Source organism: Podarcis bocagei (assembly GCF_964188305.1).
Source record: "Podarcis bocagei genome assembly, chromosome: 12".
Classification (NCBI taxonomy): Eukaryota; Metazoa; Chordata; class Lepidosauria; order Squamata; family Lacertidae; genus Podarcis; species Podarcis bocagei.
In genome coordinates this window covers 18,899,951-18,922,400 of record NC_138137.1, presented here as the reverse complement: position 1 = coordinate 18,922,400, position 22,450 = coordinate 18,899,951, and the positions used below count along the sequence as shown (strand labels likewise).

Genomic DNA, 22,450 nt, shown 5'->3' with positions numbered 1-22,450 from the left:
GCCATGAGGTGTTACAGTTATGCACATGGTAAGGATGTGTATCAAGTTAGTGGGTTATACAATACAAGCCCGCAAGAGATTGCTTGGAAAATGACAAGTGTACAACCAGAGAAGGCACAGTCTAGGTTGACTCCTAGTTTATTATAGCACAGAGCCTGAGGGCAGGCTTTAGGGAAAAGATTTCTGCCTCCAGGTGCCTGGAAGTTATGGATTTCGCAGCTTAAAGATCTCGCTTGTTTCCTTGCATTACACACAAAGGTTTGAAGCTTCAGTGCCTGAGCAGCAACTTTCTTCAAGACAACTCGAGCTTTGCAAGAAACTTAAAGCATTGCCTTGTTACGCCCTTTCTGTTCAGTCTGTGCAACTACTCTGTGCCTGTTTGAAAGCTTTGAATTTAAATCGGATGAAAGGGAGGACTCTAGACACATAAAGAAGGGTAATGGCAGCCCACAGCAAAATCAGCCACCGACTGAAGTGGCCCTTTCTCTCTCACAAAGTGGGTATTTTTGCTCTCTTCCCTATCACTTGGAGCACTGAGAGCAACACCAAAAAAGGGGGAGAGGAAAATATTTAAGAAGTGTAGGAAGAGGAAATATATAGTGGTAAATAACCTACGGAAATAGAGGTCTGGTCTGGGGAACAATGTTAGAATTCCTGCTCCATGATTGCAGTCATTGGGTTTTTGTCTTTCACATGACGGTATATGTTTTGACTCCACAAAGTGGGAAGTGACGGAGACAGAATGATTGCGTTACTGTGTTCCGTGAAGTGGGACTATTGTCCTTTGTTTTTCCCCCTCTTTGCTTTCTGATGCTAGAGAGAGAGGGATCCATGTTGCAGTGCTCTGTGTGTGTTTATATGTAAATAAAGTAGATTAGCCAAAATGCTGAGTTGCTGAGGTCTGTCACGCAAGGTGTGCAAACTCTGCGGATCCTTAAGTGTGCCGGTGTCGGTTGGCATCGGTCACTGTGATGTTCGGGCTGAAGAAAGCTTTTGAAGCTCCCGAATGAAAGACCAGGAGGGAGGGAACATGCCAGTTAGGCATGTGTCTCTGCCAGGGTCCTACTCGAGTGTAGGCTGAACTCCTGACAAACATGTGGCCCTCCAGATGTTGTTGGATTCAAAGTCTCCTCTGCCCCAGCCACTATGGTCAATCAGGGAGGATGGAAGCTGTAGTCTGACAAAGCTGGGATAGCTCAATTGGTAGAGTATCAGACTCTTAATCTCAGGGTTAATAATTCCTGCATTTCAGGGGGCTGGACTAGATGACCTGCATGGTCCCTTCCAGCTTTATGATTCTGTGATTCTAACATCTGCAGGGCAACTCATTCCTCAGTCCTGTTGTTTACCACCTGCCTAGACGTGACTAATGGTGACCACGTGGCACATTACGGTCCAGAATAGAAATCAATCCAGCGACTCCAAACCGTATTTGCTTCTGCTGTTGTTTTCAGCCTGCTAACAATACACAACTGATTGCATTCCTCCACCCCACCCTGCTATATAAATTGTTTCCTTTGCATTGGAATTTATGGTGTGGAAATAATCACATCATGGATTACGTTGATTATTTGTATCTTGCATAACTCATTGCAGAAATTTCGTTAAATAGTGGACGGCAAGATGAATGTGGCATAAACCAAACTGCAGAAAAACTGAAGCAGCTGGTGATGCCAGAGGCAGAAATCGCAACCAGTCTATAACTCTGATGGCCCTTCGGCACCCACTAGCTAATAATCCTAACATGCATTTCTCATTTTGAGGAAGGGGGCATTTTGGAGGGCACCTTGCCTTGAATTCACTGTGATCAAAGGTTGGCTTTTGAAAATTCAGCCGTTGGTGGGTGGGAATTAAAAACTAAAACCTGTAGGAAGATTGGCAGATGAAGATGATGGACTTTTCGGAGCTAGCCGACCTGACTGGAAGAGTCCGCGACCAGAAGGAGGAGGATCACCAAGAAGAATGGAAGAAATTTAAAGACTATTTAGTTAACTATGTTAAACTAACTTAACTGGGAAAAGCTTGCAAAAACCAGATAGGCTTAGGATTTAAATATGTAGGGTGACGAAATAACATGCTCAAAGTTGAACTGCAAAGCAAGAAAGATGTTAAGTGAATAAGTTAAATTTTTAAGAATTTAGGTTTTGGAAAACCGTTAAAATGATTTACACTGAAATTCAACCAGGGGGATACGAGAAAGTCACTTAATAATGTTAATTAAGTTAGTTTTAATAAGGTTATGATTTATGTTTGTTTGTGTATCTGTTTTGTTTGTCTGCAAAAAAAATTTTGTGGAAAATTAATTTTAAAAAAGGAAAAATAAAATGAAAACTAAAACCTGTAGTTTGAGGAGAAATAAACCCTTTTTTTAAAAAAAGCAATGCATAGGAGAGTAAGAAACAAGCATGAGATTTTGGAGGACTTTGGTACTCGCTTTCTTGAATCTGCACTGGTTTTATATGATTAGGAATAGTACAAGACTTCAATAAGAGAGAAAGCTGGGTTCAAACCTCATAACCCTATGTATTCTCTGCCCAGTGCAGAGAATAACATCAAATAGAAGGTTGTGGTAAAGTAGGCCACCCAAGAACTTATGAACTGCCTTATGAACTGCACCCTGAGTCTTTAGCAAAGGAGCCATTGATAAATGTATGTGGTGGTTTTTATAATATGAATATTGCAAGGAAGTGGGTTGTCTTAAAAAAAAAAAAAGCTCAGATAACTGAGCTTCCTCATCCAGCGGGTACCCAATATTTAAATAGAATATGTGAGCAGTGCATAACAGCTTTCTGTGATAAGTTCTCAAATGGAAGCAGAGCTTTTACTCTTGACTGAGGCATGAAATGTCAGCTCTTGGAGATTAGGATTTTGCAGTAGGATTGGCTTAGGAATTGCCAGAGTGGAAAGCAGTGCTTTCATTCTAATATGGGCTTGTTCCCTAATGCGTAAAAGCAAAGCTTCCCTTTTCTCTTGCTTGCAAAAATGCTAACTCGACTCCACATTTTCTGTTTGTATACCTAGATGCAGCTATGGGATGAAATTCACCTGCCTGGATTAATAATAAAAGTCACAGAGAGGTGCTTTGGACGAAGGCAAATAGAAGCACATTATCTCAGTGAACCTGGTACACTAATCCTGAAAATTCACCACACTTGGAAAAGCTACTAAAATACACCTACACAATCAGCCAAAAAGATCAGTAAAACCAGCAAGTAGCAATCAAGATAAAAGACAGTAAGAGCACTTCTTGCCTGTTGCTATTTTGGGTTGGGGTTCAACCACAAATTTAATAAATTCAGGTTGCACTGTTATAGTTAATATTGAGGTTCTGGACTTTTTGCAGTAAGGAAAGTGATGTTCTGGAAAGTGTAGACTATCAATTGCTGTAACACAGCATCATCTAACCTCTTGCAATTAAATCAGAATGAATGCTCTTTAAATAGTCTAATCTCCTTGCAAACAAATCAGGATGAATGATGGAAGCGCTGCATCTCATATGGAAGCGCTGCATGTGAAAGGTAATTTAGAAGGATCATAAAAACCACCAAAAGCTGTCACAAGCACAAAAGTGCAAGGTAGACTTTGCCTGCTGCCTAGAAGATAAGAAAGTTGGCACCAGCTGAACATGTCAGAGCAGAGTTCCAGGAGCCCAACGGTGCTGCGGAAAAGACCCTTTCTCTGATAGTCATAAATCCAAACTTCAAAGGCTAAAGAAGAGGTCTAAAGTGGCAAGGAGGTTCATGGGAGAGAAGGTGGTCTCCTAGATCTCTCAGTGAGACAACCGCTTTGAATGATGCCACAAGGACAGAACTGGTGATGAAGGCAGAACTTAGCATAGTAGCACTGAAACATCTGATTGCGCTGCTGGGATATTTTTCAGTGCCCCTGAAATGGAAAATGCATCCCATGAGAAAGGCATGCCCCTACTGGGAAGGGTAATTGCAGTAAGAAAATGGGAGGGTTTTTGAAGTGCATGGGGATATATTAATTGACATGTAACATTATTCCATAAGGATGTTGCTGGGAGACATGCTATGTCATGACTTAACATAGTTCCCAGGAGTATTCTGGCCTAGATTCTTGGAGAGACATTGTGATCCTACAAATGGATGTTAAAGTTTAAATTTAAGTTTGAAAAGCAACCTTATGGAGTTGGTCACCTTATGGAGTTAAGTAAACCCAGTACATTTCCAAGCACAATTCAAAGTGTTGGTGCTGACCTTTAAAGCCCTAAACGGCCTCAGTCCTGTATACCAGAAGGAGCATCTCCACCCCCATCGTTCAGCCTGGACACTGAGCTCCAGTGCCAAGGGCCTTCTGGCGTTTCCCTCATTGCGAGAAGTGAGGCTACAGGGAACCAGGCAGAGGGCCTTCTTGGTAGTGGTGCCCGGCCTGTGGAACACCCTCCCCTCAGATGTGAAGGATATAAGCAGCTATCCTATCTTTAAAAGACATCTGAAGGCAGCCCTGTTTAGGGATGTTTTTAATGTCTGACACTGTATTGTTTTTAGTATTTGGTTGGAAGCAGCCCAGAGTAACTGGGGAAACCCAGCCAGGGATGGGCGGGGTATAAATAATAAATTATTATTATTATTATTATTATTATTATTATTATTATTATTATTATTATTATTATAGACATCCACTCAGTGGCGTAGCGTGGGTTGTCAGCACCCGGGGCAAGGCAAGTAATTTGCGCCCCCTAACCCGTGGATTTGCGCCCCCTAACCCTAACCCCCAGATGATGTGCCCGGTGCGGCCAGCCCCCCCTGCACCCCCCACGCTATGCCACTGCATCCACTACCACCAAAATGTTATCAAAATTCCAGGGACGCCCCCCCCCCCATGAATGGCACAACACCCCCATTTTTCAGGTGAGAAAAAGTGAAAGAATCTGAAAGTGTGTTTGTGTTTTTGGCCCACCTTTGCTTACCATAAGTGGCAAAAGGTGATTATTGTGGTAGAGGATCGTATCTGCATCTTTCTGGGGCCATATTTGATGCTGAGAAAAAGGTGAGCCTTTCCTGAAATGCACTTTGTTCTCCTGTTTGGCACAGTTTAGCACGTGGGCCAGTTCTTGCACTGTTGCCTTCTCCATGAGTCACACGGATTCTAAGGGATGCCAGTCTTGTGTTAGATTCATTATATGATTGGTTGGCTGCTTTCAATGCTGCCTGTTTAGTATGCAGTCTGGTGGTCCCCATATCACATGGCCATCTTTGATAAGGACAGGCACAGCGCTGCAGTGCTTGACATATCGGATCAGGCGTTCCTCTGGTCCAGCCATCTGTTCCCAAGAGTAGTCAGCCAGACACTTTTTAGGATACTTGCAAACAGAGTGTGATGGAAATAGCCCTCCCTTGCTGTTTGTCCCCAGCATTTTCTATTCAGAGCAGGATTGACAGATCAGTGTATTCCTGGTCTGTGTTGATCTCACATGCTCATAAGTCTGTTCTGTCTCCTTTTCCCATCAACCTGATTTTCTTTAAAATCCATATAAATATCTGTTTTCAAATATGTGTTTTATCACAACAATTCATACATAAATGCATGTTTTAGCTCATCATACGCATTTCCAAATGTATTTGATCCTAGAATACTTACATTCTGGTATTTTTAAAAAATTGAAACTTGTATTATAAAATTCAGAAAATTGTGAAATCCAAAAGACAATTACACCATAAGCCATATGTCAGCAGGGGAGCTCCAAATTAGGTATGTTCAATGGGAAAATATGGACTAGATGAAGTTATTCTCCATCCTTAATTTCAGATTTGTAATTTAAAATGCATTGTTAGGGAGTCTTCCTGTGAATTTAGTCCATGGGTAGGCAAACTAAGGCCTGGGACGGTCCACGGACGGTCCTGGAATCAGCATGAGTAGAATGTGTCCTTTTATTTAAAATGCATCTCTGGGTTATTTGTGGGGCATAGGAATTTGTTCATCCCCCCAAAAAAATATAGTCCAGCCCCCCACAAGGTCTGAGGAACAGTGGACCAGCCTCCTGCTGAAAAAGTTTGCTGACCCCTGATTTAGTCTATTCCTCTCTGATTGTATGGAACCATTTAGGGGAGGGGTGTATTTGAAGCTCTGCGGACTATTAATAAACTTGAGCCAAACCAAACTATGAAATTAGCAGCCGCATCATCTGTACCCTGCAGACACCCACTACAATGAGACTGCAAAACTTCATTGTTGTTGCTTGCTGCATTTATTCTGAATGAATCATTGCTTTCTTTGGCATGTGCACAAGGTGAACATGTGGTGAAGGGGAGGGGAAGATGGGCAGTGCTTCCATATGTCTAGCGTACATCACAGATACAACATACTGTATATCGACTTGTAGCTGCTGGTTTTGTAATATGCATAAAGGCCCTTGACTTTTAGAAAAAGAGTCACAGGTTGTACGCAGTGTGAGCAATTCCAAAATCTAGAAGGTTCCTCAACCTAGATACAGTTCCTCTCAATCTACTGTTATGAGTTGGGGGGGTAGGTTGTATGCAAAGACCCTTTAAATTCCTGGAATAGCCAGGCTAGCTTCCTCGTGAGATAATGAGTGGGCACCCTTCCCACAATTGGCAGGTAGTTAGAAGGACAAAGGCCAGAGTTGAGAGTGGAGTTATGTGAGCAAGATGCTAGAAGCAAAATTGAGCAGGGCAGCTGAGCGACAAAGCCATGCCTAATTTCTGCTGGAATCCAAGGCTGTGGCAAGTCCCTCTTGGAGTGTTAATGCTGTGAACCCCTCCATCGTAGGCACAGGTTGTATATTTGTGTGAATAAACCATATATCATGAAGACATCACAGTCTCTCCTGTACCTCATTCCAAAGGAAACACAAACCCTGGAACCCCAGGAATCTTACATCACTCAGAGATTGCGGTTAAGGTGGGGGTTTGATTCAGTTCATATTTAAAGGCAAACCTACCTGACTGACACTTTCTGAAACCATACGCGAGCTGACACAAGCAGCCATCCTGCAACACCTGAATTTTGCAAAGCAGTTCTCTAGCCAAGTAACGTATGCAAAAATGCAAAATACTGTTGTAAAGTGTGCCTATATATTAGTGAAACCATAATACAAAAATGCATTCTGTTAGGGAAAATAGCTTTGGGGAAATGTGTAATCAGGCAATAGTGCAAATAGCTTTGCAAAAACGTGTGCATTGGGAGAAATTAGCACTAAAATGCTGGTGCATTTTCAGGAGGACTTGGGAAAATGAGTAACAGAGAGCAATTGACAGATTTGTGCATCCCTGGTAGCCAGTATCTCCTCCAGAACAAGCAGGATGCATCCCATTGGCTATCAACTTGCATCATCTGGAGTGGGAATTCTGTTTGTTGGAACACCCTCTGCCCTATTCAGAGGGTAATTTCAGGCCCACCACAGATAGGCTTAACCCGCAGGGATGCCCTGTGTGTGGTCATGCAGTTTTTAACAATCATCGCTGCAGACAGATCCACCACTCATCAGCTTGGGGATTACCCTGCTTGCTATGTCTTGTTTCAACAGCTGCTGTTTCAGAAGCACTGCCTTCAAGCAAAACATCAACACGAGCAAATTCACTTTACTCCTTGTAACAATGCTGCCACATTTCTTCACAAGATCATGTATTTGAAATGTTCAGTCTATGTGCCGTTGGGATGAACTCGCAACCTGTTTAGAAGACTGCCAATTATAACGCTAAGGGGTCTCCCATTTGCCTTGGCTAATGTTGCAACCACAAAGGCTCTTTTTGTCTCTTCTTCACATGGACACATTGGCTTAGAGGCTTAGCGGCCACAAACACTTTGGTAATAAAGACTTTGATGGGGTTACGTTGTTCAAAACTCCCTGGAATCAGAGCAGCTAGCCTAGCTTGTGTAGAGGCTGAATGTTTTCCTTTTGTTCTCGTCTATTCTTAGCATCGCTACTCAGTTTCCATCCAGTTGCACCAGTAAAGTCAACACCTGTCTTTCTAAATATAGACAAGTGTATTTTCAGACCCTTCCCCCTTCCACTGTTTCCTTTCCCTGGAACGGATTCCAGTTTGTCTCTATGACTGGCCCTCACTGTCACGTTTCCTGAATTGACCTTTTTCATCACACTCCCTTTTAGGATCTTCTCTCCCTATGAACTGAAGGGCTTAGCAGGAATGGCGGATCTAGGCTGACATCAGGGACAGGTGAGAAATCTGATTTTGTCTGTATTTTAATGAGAAGCTTCCTAATCCATACAGTCCAAGCCAATATGCTAACCAAAACATAGCTATTCTCTTAATTTTGCACATTTCCAAATTTTGCACTAGTTTGATTCTTATTGTAGTTTATCTCAAAAATTATCCAAAAAAAATTTTGGGTGAAATTTGCACATTTCCCATTTTTGCAATGCACTTCACCAGCAACCAAGATGTACAAAAGTGCATACATTAGGAGAAAGCATGCATATGAAAGAATACATTAGTGAAAGCAATGTCAGTGTGCATTAGATAGGTTGGCCCTAAAATATGAACTGAATCAAATTTCTTCTCCACCCCCAATCTTGAGATCCTTTTTTTAAAAAAACTTGGAAATACCATGGAGCAAAACGAGGACCTTCGGTGTGCACAGAATGTACTCTGTCATTGAGCTATGGAACCTCTCCCCTCATTCTTGGAGAGGATGACGGAGAAGGAACTGCAAGTGTTCTTGGATGACACAGCTCATCTGGTTCAAACTTCAGTCTTGGTTTAGGCCTGGTTTTGAATGTGAATGTCAGGCGTCAGAGGATCCAACCCTCCACAGGGTAGGTTGCCAGGAAACGATAAGACAAGGAAAGTTCTTACCAATGTTGTTTATTCAATATTTACAGAGAGAGGCTTAGAAATGCAGCCTCCTGGAGCAATGGCATTGCTCCAAGTGAAACCCCACCCCCTCCATCTCTCCCATTATGCGTTATCCCTACAGTAGCTGAGCTGTGCCTTCTGCCTCAGAGCTCTCTGCTCTCCTACTTTCAATGCCCGCCAGGTTCTGGGAGGGGGGGGTCTGATAGATAGATGATAGATATATGATGATAGATAGATGATAGATAGATAGATAGATAGATAGATAGATAGATAGATAGATAGATAATTTATTACTGTCGGAGACCAGCTTATAAAACTCACTTGGGGGTACAGTCACAGAAGGAAAACAAACAATTAAAACAATGTACAACAATAAATTTAAAAACAACAATAAACTACCGCAGGGAGCTGACCCAGAGTCACCCATGGAACCAAGTTTGGGGATTTTCATGGTGGACTATTTTGAGTTGGGAGATGGTCTGCGCCTACAGATCTGTACACAGAATCTAGCGACCATCCGGGTCATCTTCTGATCTTTGCCTAACAGGAAAAGGTTGAAGCTTTGCTTTTCCGGGAGGTCAGCGAGCCTCACCAGTAGGGGATCAATGGTCTTACTACGTTCCTCTTCATAAAAGGGACATCTAAAGAACAAGTGCTCTGGGCTTCCTATCTCCCCCAATGAACAGCGCAAAGTCTCTGAGCGTATGCGGGGGGTCTGGAATGCTTTCTAAAGATACTGAGTCCGTCAGTTCTCTCTCCCCTGGTGTCTCTTCCTCCTCCTCCTCTCCCATTATTTCCCAGCTTTCCTCCTCATCTGCCTCAGAGTTGTGATCTCCCTCAACCCCCTGTTGTAATTCTGAACTGTCTCCTTTTTCTCTGGAAGGGTCAGGCTGGGGAAACGGTCTCCACTATTCCTCCTCTGCCCAGTCCCTGACAGTGAATCAGCCTTGGTTGCCCTGACAGATGACCTGTCTCAGGAGAAGGTCAGGGGGAATGTGAGCTTGCTAGTATTACTCAGTTTCTCAGGGGCTTTTGATATCATTGACCATGGTATCAGAGGCACTGTATTACAGTGGTTCCCTTCCTAATGGCATGGCCAAGTCCAGAGAGTTGCATTCGGGGTCCATGGGACACTATTTTGTCTCCAGTGCTATTCAACTCTATATGAAGCCACTGGGAACAGTCACTAGGAGTTTCGGAGCATGATCACACACAACTCTACTTCTCCATAACATCTGACTCAGGAGAGGCTGTGTAAGCTGTGATCAGTGTCTTAATGCAGTGGTGAACCAGCTGAGGACCAATAAACAGAGTGTGAATCCTGGGAAGATGGAGGCTCTGTGGATAGATTCTTCCCATGTCTGGAAGTTGGGTCAGTTGCCTGTCCTTGATGGAGTTGCACTCCTTCTATAGGAGCAGGTGCACAGCTTGCATATGTCCTGAATACATCTTTGTCAATAGAGGACCACATGTCCTCAGTGGCTCGGAGTGCCTTTTACCATCTTTGCTTGGTATGCCAAATACAGCCGTACCTGGATTGGGATAATTTGCTCACTTTAGAGCATGCACTGGTAACCTCAAGGCTGGGCTACTGCAATGGGCTTTGTACAGAGCTGCCCTTGCACCTGGTTCAGAACTCCCACTGGTGAAGAACACAGAGCCTAGACTGATGATGGGGACAGACAACCAACAACATGTAGCATCTCTGCTAAAACATCTGCACTGGCTTCCTACATCATACTGGGTCATGGTCAAGATTCTTGTGCTGGATATACAAAGTCCTGAACAATTTGGGTCTAGGCTAACTTAATTCAGCTTGATCACTGGAAACTTGTGGAGGAGCATTGCTAGTTGGCCACGTGTTACAAAGGCCCAGTTGTCCTCAACTAGAAGTCAGGTACTTAGCGTTAACTGTCCCATGTTGTGCAACATTCCTCCAGCAGAGATTCAGGAAGCATCCTACTTTTCACTTTTAAGCATCTCTTGAAGAGCTTTTTATGCTGACATGCCTTTGCAGTTGTTCAAAATGTCCCTTGCATAGCCAGTCATTTTGACAATTGCTTCATATTGCTTTTAATTATTTTTTACGTCATTGTCAGGGAAGCGGCTGGCACTGTGAGTTAAACCACAGAGCCTAGGGCTTGCCGACCAGAAGGTCAGCGGTTCGAATTCCTGAGACTGGGTGAGCTCCTGTTGCTTGGTCCCTGCTCCTGCCAACCTAGCAGTTTGAAAGCACATCAAAGTGCAAGTAGATAAATAGGTACCACTCTGGTGGGAAGGTAAATGGCGTTTCCGTGTGCTGCTCTGGTTCGCCAGAAGCGGCTTAGTCATGCTGGCCACATGACCTGGAAGCTGTACGCCGGCTCCCTCAGCCAATAAAGCGAGATGAGCGCCGCAACCCCAGAGTCAGCCATGACTGGACCTAATGGTCAGGGATCCCTTTACCTTTACACCGCCCTGATGTTTTTCAGGAGGTCGGTATAAAAATACTTTTATAAATAAATAATTTCTTCTTCTTCCTCTTCCTCTTCCTCTTCCTCTTCATCTTCCTCTTCTTTTTCCCAACTGCTTCTTGTTCTCCCTAGCTAAGTCACAGACTGACTAGTTTTCTATAAGCTGCATTAAAAAAACAAACTGAAAACCAAAGTATATTCCCTCCCTGTCCTCCCATTGCATCACCTCCTGGTTGACAAATCCGAATAATTAATTTTTTATCATTGTGCTCCTAGGCTGACATTTCCATCTTAAAAGAAAGAAAGGAGCATGTTTAATTAAAGAAGAAAGTGCTTGGGTTTAACAACACTTCAATCACACATACACAGTTTAATAACATGCTGTCCTTTCAGAGCAACACAGTCGCTTTTCAAGCAATATTTACTCTCCCCCTCCGCCATTTCTAAAGTCTGTTTTCTCAGAATCATCGCAGCAGCAATCTGCCAAAAGCTGAACACAATTAGCAGAGACCAGAAGCATGAAATTTGTACACTCCAATGCTTTGGGAGTGACTGCATCCATTCATTTTGGGCTGTATCGCTCAGCACCACACAGCGGCTTCTTGTCCCACCAATATTATTTCTGAATGACTTTGAATAAGACCCTTAACTGGGTTTAATTCTGTTTGCATTTGTGTGTGTGTGTTGGATTGGTTGGATGCAGAGGAATGGTGGGAGGAACCAGCTGAGGAACTACCAAGGGAAGAAGACTCAGAGCCCGGGCAATGGTGGTGGGAGACAATGAGTGGTCAGAGGGGAAAGCTGCAGAGGTAACAGTGAGCTGGGCGAGTCTGTGGCAGAGAGTAGCCCAGAATCAGAGGCAGAAGCTGAAACAGGAGAGGAGGAAGCCAAGAGGCATCGATGAGTCAGGCTGGTGAAGAGTCCTGCTGCGACAAGCTCCCATTCCCCCCTGACTCCCAGAACCAGAAGAGGCATGAAAAGGGAGGAGCCAAGGCAGGCAGGTAGGCTCAGTCTCTGCTTGCTTGGAAAAAGCCCTGGGGAGGAGCAGACAGCTGTGGGGAGGCAGGAACTTTGAGTCTCAGCAACTGATTTCATGGAGTAAGACCTATGGGGAATGAGCTGTTGTGCTCATTAGGCCAAGTCAGTGCTCACTCAGCCAAGTCTGTGAAGATCATGGTTTTGCTCCAACTCTGGACTGTGCGATTTACTGACCACCTCACTCTGTGACAGTGTGTGAGAGAGTGAGAGAGATATAGATATATAGGCATTTGTGTGCTGATCTATAACACAAAAATTTCTGGGCAGGTTGCAATAAATCAGTAGACACAAAACCCCCCAATCTAAATATAAAATTAAACATAAAACCATAAAATCAAAATCTGTCTTAAGTACGACACAAACAAAAACTCACCACACCCCAAAAATTGAGACTCAAAAACTGCAGGCTGTTTTGTGCATTGCTACATTGCAAAAATTGTTTCATAACATTTGGAGGGTAAGTTTTTTTCAGTAATGATGTGAAATGATCCTAAGTCAGAGAAAGAATAAATGGAAAATGTAGGCACTGGGGTTCCTTGTAGCTTCTTAAGTCAAGCAGTTTCTGGAAATGACAGGGGATAAGCAAAGGAATTAAGATTTTGTAAAGGAACTAAATGCAAGTTATCACCCTGATACATAATATTCGCCCCAAGGTTCTGAAAGAACAGGCAGAGACAATTACAGGGCAGTTATCAATCATTTTTGACAACTCATTAAAAACAGATGAGTTACCAGTTGACTGAAGGACAGCAGGGGAAGTCACAGCATTTAAGCAGATGATAAACAGGAAATTAGATGCCATTGTAACCAACCTTAATACCTTATTTAAAGCACAAAGGCTAAGAATAATTACTGCAATGCAAACTTTTCACTCCAAGGTGATTTAGATTAAGGTGTCAGAGCACTGAGAGAGTGGTAAAAGGCAGAGGTCAGACCTGATCACCTTTTTTGTAGCTAGGACTTTTGTGTGGGAAGAAGGCGGGGAAGATGCTAGGCAAGGAAATTGATGGGATGGAGGAAATAGAGAACAACTTATCTATTACGCTGTCCTCATCAATCATTGTTTAATGAACTATAAGTAGCATGGATCAGAATCCTAGGATCTCTAATGGTCACAGGGAAGGAGATGGTTTTTTTGCAAAAGAAACAAGTTGCTCATATCAACACAATATATCTCAAGCACTCTTATACTGTTTTTAGAGTCCCCCAAAGAACATTGGGAATTGTAGTTTGTTAATGGTGCTGAGAGTCCCATGAGAGTCCCATGGACTGCAAGAAGATCCAACCTATCTCTTCTTAAGGAAATCAGCCCTGAGTGCTCACTGGAAGATCCTGAAGCTGAGGCTCCAATACTTTGGCCACCTCATGAGAAGAGAAGGCTCCCTGGAAAAGACCCTGATGTTGGGAAAGATGGAGGGCACAAGGAGAAGAGGACACCAGAGGACGAGATAGTTGGATAGTGTTCTTGAAGCTACCAGCATGAGTTTGACCAAACTGCAGGAGGCAGTGGAAGACAGGAGTGCCTGGCGTGCACTGGTCCATGGGGTCACGAAGAGTCAGGCACAACTAAACGACTAAACAACAACAACAATGGTGCTGATCTCACAAAGTTACAATTCCAAGCACAGTTCCCAGGATTCTCCATGACGGTTAACATGGCATAAGAGTGCTTTCAATATAGGATGTGGCTAGGAGCTTTAAAATCCTGGAGATCAACTTTTACAGCACTTGTTGTTCTTTTGGGCAGACTTTCAGTGCTCAAGGTAAGAGCAGAAATTAGATATTGCCTGAAGACAGGAGAATGTTTGCAGGGTCTTTCCTGTGTGCCAGGCCAAAATGCAACAAATAAAGCCTTTGCCCTTGTTGTCTTGTTCTCAGATGGTGAGAGAGGGGCAGAAGAGAGCAAAAATTTAGGAAATGTCCCCCAGATCAAATGGGATTAACCCTTTCCCTGTGGCTCCCTGATTCCCCTGCTGGGTTTTGCCCCATTATGGAAATCTTACAGGAGTGCAGGCTGTGTTATCCGAATGTTGCATTCAATAGCAGCTGATATGTAGCACCCAGATACTCTGGCTGCAAAGAAGGAGCAGTAAAGGCTTGACTTAAACCCTTTCCAGGTGTTCAGTCACCTCATATGTAAGTAAAGTCACAGTAAGAAATGGGGTGCATGGGCCAAGCCCCACCCCCTCTGGTGTGACATCTATTCATGCGTTTGAGGGGCGAGGTCTGACATGGGATGAAAGGTCCGTGCAGAGATTTAGGTAAAGGGTAAAGGGACCCCTGACCATTAGGTCCAGTCATGACCAACTCTGGGGTTACAGCGCTCATCTCGCTTTATTGGCCGAGTGAGCCGGCGTACAGCTTCTGGGTCATGTGGCCAGCATGACTAATCAGCTTCTGGCGAACCAGAGCAGTGCACGGAAACGCCATTTACCTTCCTGCCGGAGCGGTACCTATTTATCTACTTGCACTTTGACATGCTTTCGAACTGCTAGGTTGGCAGGAGCAGGGACCGAGCAACGGGAGCTCACCCCATTACGGGGATTCAAACCGCCAGCTTTCTGATCAGCAAGTCCTAGGCTCTGTGGTTTAACCCACAGCGCCACCCGCATCCCAATTTAGAGTCTGGGAAGTTTTTAATATCTGATGCTGTATTGTTTTCAATATTCAGTTGGAAGCTGCCGCAGAGTGGCTGGGGAAACCCAGCCAGATGGGGGGTATAAATATTATATTATTATTATTATTATTATTATTATTATTATTATTATTATTATTATTATTTCAACCTCGTGGATGGCTCTCATCAGCATACAGATGACAGCAGATGGGGCAGGGCTTTGGCAATGCATCCCTGCTTTTCCTAACACGCTTGCTTACACGTGAGGAGGCTGAATGGCCAAATAGGGCCCTTGTCCTGAGCTATGTATAAAAACAGTCTAGTGCCAAATGCACAAATTATCACTTTCCAGGGTACAATTCCCTTCCCAACATCTCTGCAGGAGTCGGTCGCCCAGTAGGGTTGCAATAGCCACAGCAATAGCCTCTTGTCAGTGGAGTGCCAGCTGCCATCATCACCCACTGAAATTAGTGGGTGGTGATGGATGTATCTTATGTCTAGAGCAGTGGCACCCACGTGCATGCACTGGGCAGGTCACATAGCGTGTTTTTTCAAACACTGCAGCTGCTGATAAATCTTTTTAAACTGTTGAACAGAGCCAACCCTACCATTAGGCGGCTGCCACAGGCAGCCAGCTTGCAATGTCAGGGAAGTTATTTAATTTCCTATTTTTGTATTTTTACTGCTAGGGAGTAGGAGAGGTGTTTGTAAGCTTTTCTGCCTCAGGTACCAGAATAACTTGGCTGGTCTTGAATCCTATATATCCTGACTTGACATAAGTAGAGGCCACCATTAGGCTCTGACTTAAGCGGCCAGATGCCTTGGGCTGGTGCTGGCGATGACTTATGGTTTTGTACCTTTATTTATTTATTTTTTAAACCCTACTCGTCGTTAATAAATCATTCTATTTGTTTTGAAAGGTTTCTAAACTGTGTTCTGGGAGTAATAGCCCTCACAAGGTGATGTGCAGTTGTAAAATAAAACGTAACACTGTATACAGTACATCACCCATATAAACCAATACACCTGTTAAAGTCATGATACACATCTCAAGTATGATCTAGTTGAGATTCCTGCAATTCAGGGGGTTGGACAAGATGACCCTCAGGATCCCTTCCAACTCTACAATTCTACAATTTTATGTTTCAATGAATGATCCAAATTGATCCAAATCACAAGGCTTAATGAAATGCAGACTGAAAAGTGGGTATAGGTTTTCAGCCTACATTGATATGATATTTTCAGGTGAGAGTGGGGGGAGTGGAGTCTATAGGTATGGAGCCACCACCAAGAAAGCCCTGCTCCTGGTATCTACCAGTCTAGAATCTTTCAGTGATGAGCCAGAGGGCAAGGCCTTAGATATGGATCTTAAGGCACAAGCAGCCTTGTGCTGCTGCAGGTTGTGTTTCAAATAACAACGTCCCATCAGTTCTGCCATATTAACAAGTATAACCCTCAGTGATAACCAAGTTATCAATGATATCTTTATGTGTCAACACCACGGTTTTCCCAGTGAATCTCTAACCACATGAATACGCATCCTTTTTGCTTATAATTCAGTGGGAGGCAAACTGTTGCAGACTAAATGAATCTGGTAAGCCAAGTTGCCTTCAGCAATATTCTGATTTTTGAGATTCCCCGCGAGCATTTTTCTGGACTGCAGAAATCAATTCTTAAACAAACAAGCAAATAAGCAATGAAATCAGAGATGCCAACTGCGTCCGTGGTGTCACTCCAGAAGAAAACAGTTACATCAGAGAGGTAACCTGTACTTAGATGCACAAACGTATCATAGACCCTGCTCTCTGAGATTCTTAAGGTGGTCTCCCTGCCCAGCAGCATAGAGGGAACAAATGGTGGATGGGTGGTGTCAGAGACTGGGCAGAGGAGGAATGGTGGAGACTGCCTCCCCATCCTGACCCTTCCAGGGAGGAGGAAGAAGAAGACAGTACAGTGGTACCTCAGGTTACATACGCTTCAGATTACATACACTCCAGGTTACAGACTCCGCTAACCCAGAAATAATACCTTGGGTTAAGAACTTTGCTTCAGGATGAAAACAGAAATAGTGCTCCAGTGGCGTGGTAGCAGTGGGAGGCCCCATTAGCTAAAGTGGTGCTTCAGGTTAAGAACAGTTTCAGGTTAAGAACGGACCTCCGGAACTAATTAAGTACTTAACCCGAGGTACCACTGTATAGATTTACAATAGGGGTTTGAGGGAGATGAGGGGGAAAGTTGAGAAATCATGGGAGAGCCAGAATAGCTGGCTGACACATCATTAGAAAGCATTCCAGACCCACCATCTCGCAGAATGCAGCGGGCCTTAAAAGTAGGAGAGCAAAGAACTCGAAGGCAGAGGACACTTAGCAGCACCCGTAGAGGAGGTGATGACGACGACGAATGAGGAAGTGGGAGAGACGGGGGATGGAGATTCACCCGGGACAAGGCCATTATCCAAGAGACTGGGTTCTATAGCCTCTCTCTGTAAAGTTTGAAATAAAAAAGGACTGTAAGAAACTTTCCTTGTCTTTATACTTTCCTGGGCATTCAGCCAGGAGCCGCTGACAGCAGCCTGACAGGTGGCTTGCCCTGCCTTCCTGACATTCATGTCCCAGCCACTTATCAGGATGATGCAGGGGCGGGGAGGCAGAGCTGCAGTGCCAACCTGGAGCTCTAGCTGGTTATCCAATAAACTCTGTCCTGCCCCTCCTCCCCATGGACCCGGTACTCGGCAGTGGTGCCAGCAGGGTGGCTGTAAGCAGGATATAGCTCTCCCTGCTGGCCACTCCTTAGTGATGTACTTTAAAGGTGCTCAGCACAACAGCCCATGGTCCTATTTACCTGTACTCTAAGGGGGCTCCTTTACCGGTAAATTCCACCAACTTCTGCCAAAAGGAAAGTGTTGCAGCAATTTCCTCTTCTCCATAATAGTAAATAGGGAGTGGGAGGAATACAGTTTTTTTCTGAAGCAGATCTGGATCATGAGCTGAACCAGGCAACCTCTTTGGACCAAAGTGGGCTGCATCCCAAAGCACCGTATCAGGATCTGAAGCAAAACTCATGGTCGGCACACACCCTTACCTCAGCCTGCTTAGCTTCAGCAGTGGAACGGGATTAGGTGCCTTAAGACAAGTTTTGGATAAGGCATCTCTGTGTATTGCATTTAGTAGCCACAGGCATGTGCTCCACAGCCCTGAAGCCATTAATGCTAGGTGGCACCTACTTCACTGGGCTTGACGACACACGAAGAAGTTGGGGTGCCTAGAAAATGTCCATCTCCCAGACCACTCTCTGCAAGACAGATTAGCCATGAAAATACAGAAGTTAGCCATCACTGTACCCGATTATTGCAGTGCTCTCTGCATGAGCGAATTCATCTTTTATTACTCTGCTGGCTTTATAGTCAGGGAGAATGCTGCTCTCACAAGGGTGAAAATTATGTGTGCATGGAACTTTGACAGCTGTCATCCATTTGGTGACTGCTGCTGTGATCTTAAACCCAGTCCTTCTGAACGAGAAAGTGGTATCTTTATAAGCAGGTGAAAGCTTTGGTCAATGGCGAAATGAAGTGTAGAATTGCCCACGGGACCAGATCATTGCTTTTTCTACCCTTCTTGCATATTTAACCTTTACCTTTTGTTTCCAGCATGGATATATAGAGGAAGAAGCTTTGCAGTCACCCTATGTTTCCCATTAAGGCTTGTCCATCATGGAAATAGGAACAAATTCAATAAACTTATAATGGCTGTTCTATGAAAAGCTCACCTGCTCTGATTCTAAAATGGTAAATCCCTTCTGCTGGGGACATGCCATGCTTGGTGTTTTCATTTGTTGCTTTCACTGAAGGTGCTCTAAGCTTTCTGACGTTCATGAAATGTGACAGCCTTCTACAACCTGTTCCCCCCTAGTTCTTTCAGACTACAATTTCCTTGAGCACCTGATAAAAAGGTAAAGGGACCCTGACCATTAGGTCCAGTTGTGGCCGACTCTGGGGTTGCGGCGCTCATCTCGCTTTATTGGCCAAGGGAGCCGGCGTACAGCTTCCGGGTCATGTGGCCAGCATGATTAAGCCGCTTCTGGCGAACCAGAGCAGTGCACAGAAATGCCATTTACCTTCCCGCCGGAGTGGTACCTATTTATCTACTTGCACTTTGACGTGCTTTCGAACAGCTAGGTTGGCAGGAGCAGGGACTGAGCAACGGGAGCTCACCCCGTCGCGGGGTTCGAACAGCTGACCTTCTGATCGGCAAGTCCTAGGCCCTGTGGTTTAACCCACAGTGCCACCCGTGTCCCTTGAGCACCTGATACATGCATTCATTTGCAGACCTCTCCCTAGTACATGTGACTTGGCTAAAGATGGCTGAGTTTCAGTTCACCTCTTGTTTCAGAAAGTGCACATTTGGTAAGTTTGCTTTTAAATGCGTACTGAATCAATTTTGTCCCCATACCTAGTTACAGTACAAAACATCTGCATGGCATCAGGCCACAAAGGTCTAAAACAGGGCTGCAGCCTGCAAACATCAGGTCCTCTAAGTGTCCCTATTTTCCAGGGACAGTCCCAAATTTACAGAAGCCGTTCCAGCTTCTGATTTGATCCTGAAATGTTCTGGTTTTGCTTAGGACATCCCTGTTTTCATCAGAGAAATATTGGAGGGTATAGAGTTATGCAACCCCTGAGCCAAGGAGATAAGGTAAGTAACTATACAACCTTTAGAAGATATCTGAAGGCAGCCCTGATAGGGAAGTTGTTTTTTAAAATAATAATAATAATGTTTTAATATGTTTTTATATATGTAGGAAGCCACCCAGAGTGGCTGTGGCTACCCAGTGGGTGGGGTATTGTTGTTATTGTTATTATTATTATATTTTATTGAATAGGACATCTCTATGTTTATTGGAGAAATTTTGGAGGGTACCCTGCAATCAATGTGAGACATCAACTGTTCTTGATAAGAGATGCAATTTTGTTGCTGCTGCTGCTTAAGGAGTCATTGTGTCCTTAACTGCTCAAAAAGTGAGGTGAATCTTTTGGACTGTTTTGTGCATCTCAGTCCAACTCTGAAAAGTGTTTGCTACTCTGAGGCATCTCAAGGATAACTCAGTATTTAGTGGGGTGACTAATACATTTCATCCCCGTCAACAGTTATCAGATTTATCGGATCATTGGTTTATCAAAATATAAGAAGAGCCGAAGAGTTTCTGCTGGGCAAAGATTCGATGAGCAAGAATGACCCCTTCAGCATCGCCAGTTAACCAGCAAATGCTCATACAGACATGATGCAGTGTTTCTAAAAATAAACATAGACTCTCTTGTGATTGGTTGTGAACAAGGGTTGGGATATATACTGTCACATTCTGGCCTTTGCCACAGCTTATTGCAAGCAGGAAAGAGTCATCCCGCCCATCTCTGCAGGCAGTTTTGGTGCTTTATACCTGATCTCTGGATTCCCAATCTTCTCGATGTACACTTTACATAGGAAGCAGAAATGGAATGGGAAGCCAGTGGAAAGAGCTCAAAAAGAACTGACTGCATGACTTGGCTTTGATTAAAATCATTGAGGCAGAGGAAGAGTGTGATGTTCTTCTCACAACAGCACAGCAGTGATGAGAGAGAGAGAGAGAGAGAGAGAGAGAGAGAGAGAGAGAGAGCGCAGGGAAAAGCGCTTTGAGATGGATTCGGTGAACACATTCTGCTAGAGGAAGCCAGTGCAAAGACTCCTGCTAGCACAATAGGACTTTCCCCTTTTCCAAATCTGTGCAGAGAGTTGTGTGAACCCTCCCTGTTATGTACTGAAGTTCTCACCCTGGGCCAGCAGGGGGATACTGTAGATAGTTATGCAAATAAGGGATCGAAAGTGACATTCAGTGATTGGATAGTTTTAGAAAATTGTTACAGTTACGTTGTACTGGAGCTCTATATAAGCAGGCTGGCTGAACCCTTCAGTTCAGTTCTGTCCTGGCCTGTGAATAAACAAGAGCTGTTTGAAAAATCACTGCGTCGTCGCTGCGTTCACCCACAACTTAACACTCCCCCCCCCCCCCCGTCCAAGAACAGTGTGGGGAGGCAGAGGAGAGAGGAGCTTAGTCTGCTGCGTAGGCAGAAATCCTTGCACTGATGGCATGATCTCCTTAGCGCTAGGTTGAATTCCATGCACCCTTTTTAGTGAAGCAGGGTACAAAAGTGGATTGAAGTGTTTGCACACCACAACAGTGCTAACTCCACACTTATTCAGGATGCTACTTGCCAGCTACCTAGCACTGAGACAGGAACCATACTCCACCATGAGTGCAAGGGCGCCCAGAGTGGCTGGGGCAACCCAGTCAGATGTGTGTGGTATAAAAAGTAAAATTATATTTATGGAATGGGACGTCCCTATTTTCATTGGAGAAATGGTGGAGGGTATGAAGGAGGCAGCAAGGCTGGTGCGGTGTAAACGCACCAACACATTTGCAATGTGCTGATCTCACTGCCCGCCCCACCCCACCCCCGGCTACTCTCCATCCAGTAAAGGTAAAGGGCTCCTGGATGGTTAAGTCCAGTCAAAGGCGACTATGGGGTTGCAGCGCTCATCTTGCTTTCAGGCCGAGGGAGCCGGCGTTTGTCCACAGACAGCTTTCGGGGTCATGTGGCCAACATGATTAAACCACTTCTGGTGCAACAGGATTGTAGGGTGTGAAACACAGAGCGGTCAAATACAACATTCCTAGAGTGGACATGTTTAGACATGAAGAGGGATGTTTGTCCAGCCAGTAGATAAACTTCCTGTTTCCTCCCGAACTGGGACAAACCACCTCTACATGTGACCAGAGGTGGGCGTGACCTTACCTGTGCAGGTAACAAAAGCACAGGGCTGGCCACCACACCTCCTCTTCTCCATTTTGCTTTTGTCGAAGAATCTATCCTTATGGGACAGATTCCACATGTATATATTTTGTAATCGAAGTCTGCCTTCTGGGATCCATCTGTGAACAGAATGTGTGAGTAAACTATTTTATACTTTTTATACAAGACTGTGCCATGTCTATTCCTTTTAGGAGGGAATAAAGGGGAATTACCAGGAAATCTATTTTAGAGACTTAAGCAAGCCTGGCAAACCTATCCGCTATGTAAGTTTAAAAGGGGAATGTTACTCTGCTAAATTATAGAACTTGTTAATGCAAGTTGGAAAGGATATAATTAAAAAATATATCCTCTCCTGCCTCCCTGAACATTCCCACAAGGACACCGTGACAGAAACCAGAGCGCACAGAAACGCCGTTTACCTTCCCGCCACAGTGGTACCTGTTTATCTACTTGCACTGCCGTGCTCTCAAACTGCTAGGTTGGCAGGAGCTGGGACAGAGCAACAGGAGCTCACCCCATCACAGGGATTTGAACCGCCAACCTTCTGATTAGCAAGCCCAAGAGGCCCAGTGGTTTAGACCACAGCACCTATACAGCAGTGGTGCAGGCAAAGAGAAATTGGGTGAGCAGTAGAGCCCTATCATGACATACACTACTTGGAGAAGGAATTAAATCTGGTCTCCAAATATCAATCCTG

General features: G+C 44.4%; 1 long non-coding RNA gene across 1 annotated transcript; it reads left to right on the top strand.

Annotated features, from left to right (window-relative positions):
- Nucleotides 1-18,664, top strand: LOC308569828. Its single transcript, XR_014000892.1, has 3 exons — nucleotides 1-28; nucleotides 8,096-8,162; nucleotides 18,556-18,664. It is a non-coding gene; the product is annotated as an uncharacterized lncRNA (long non-coding RNA).
- The last annotated feature ends 3,786 nt before the right edge of the window (nucleotides 18,665-22,450 follow it).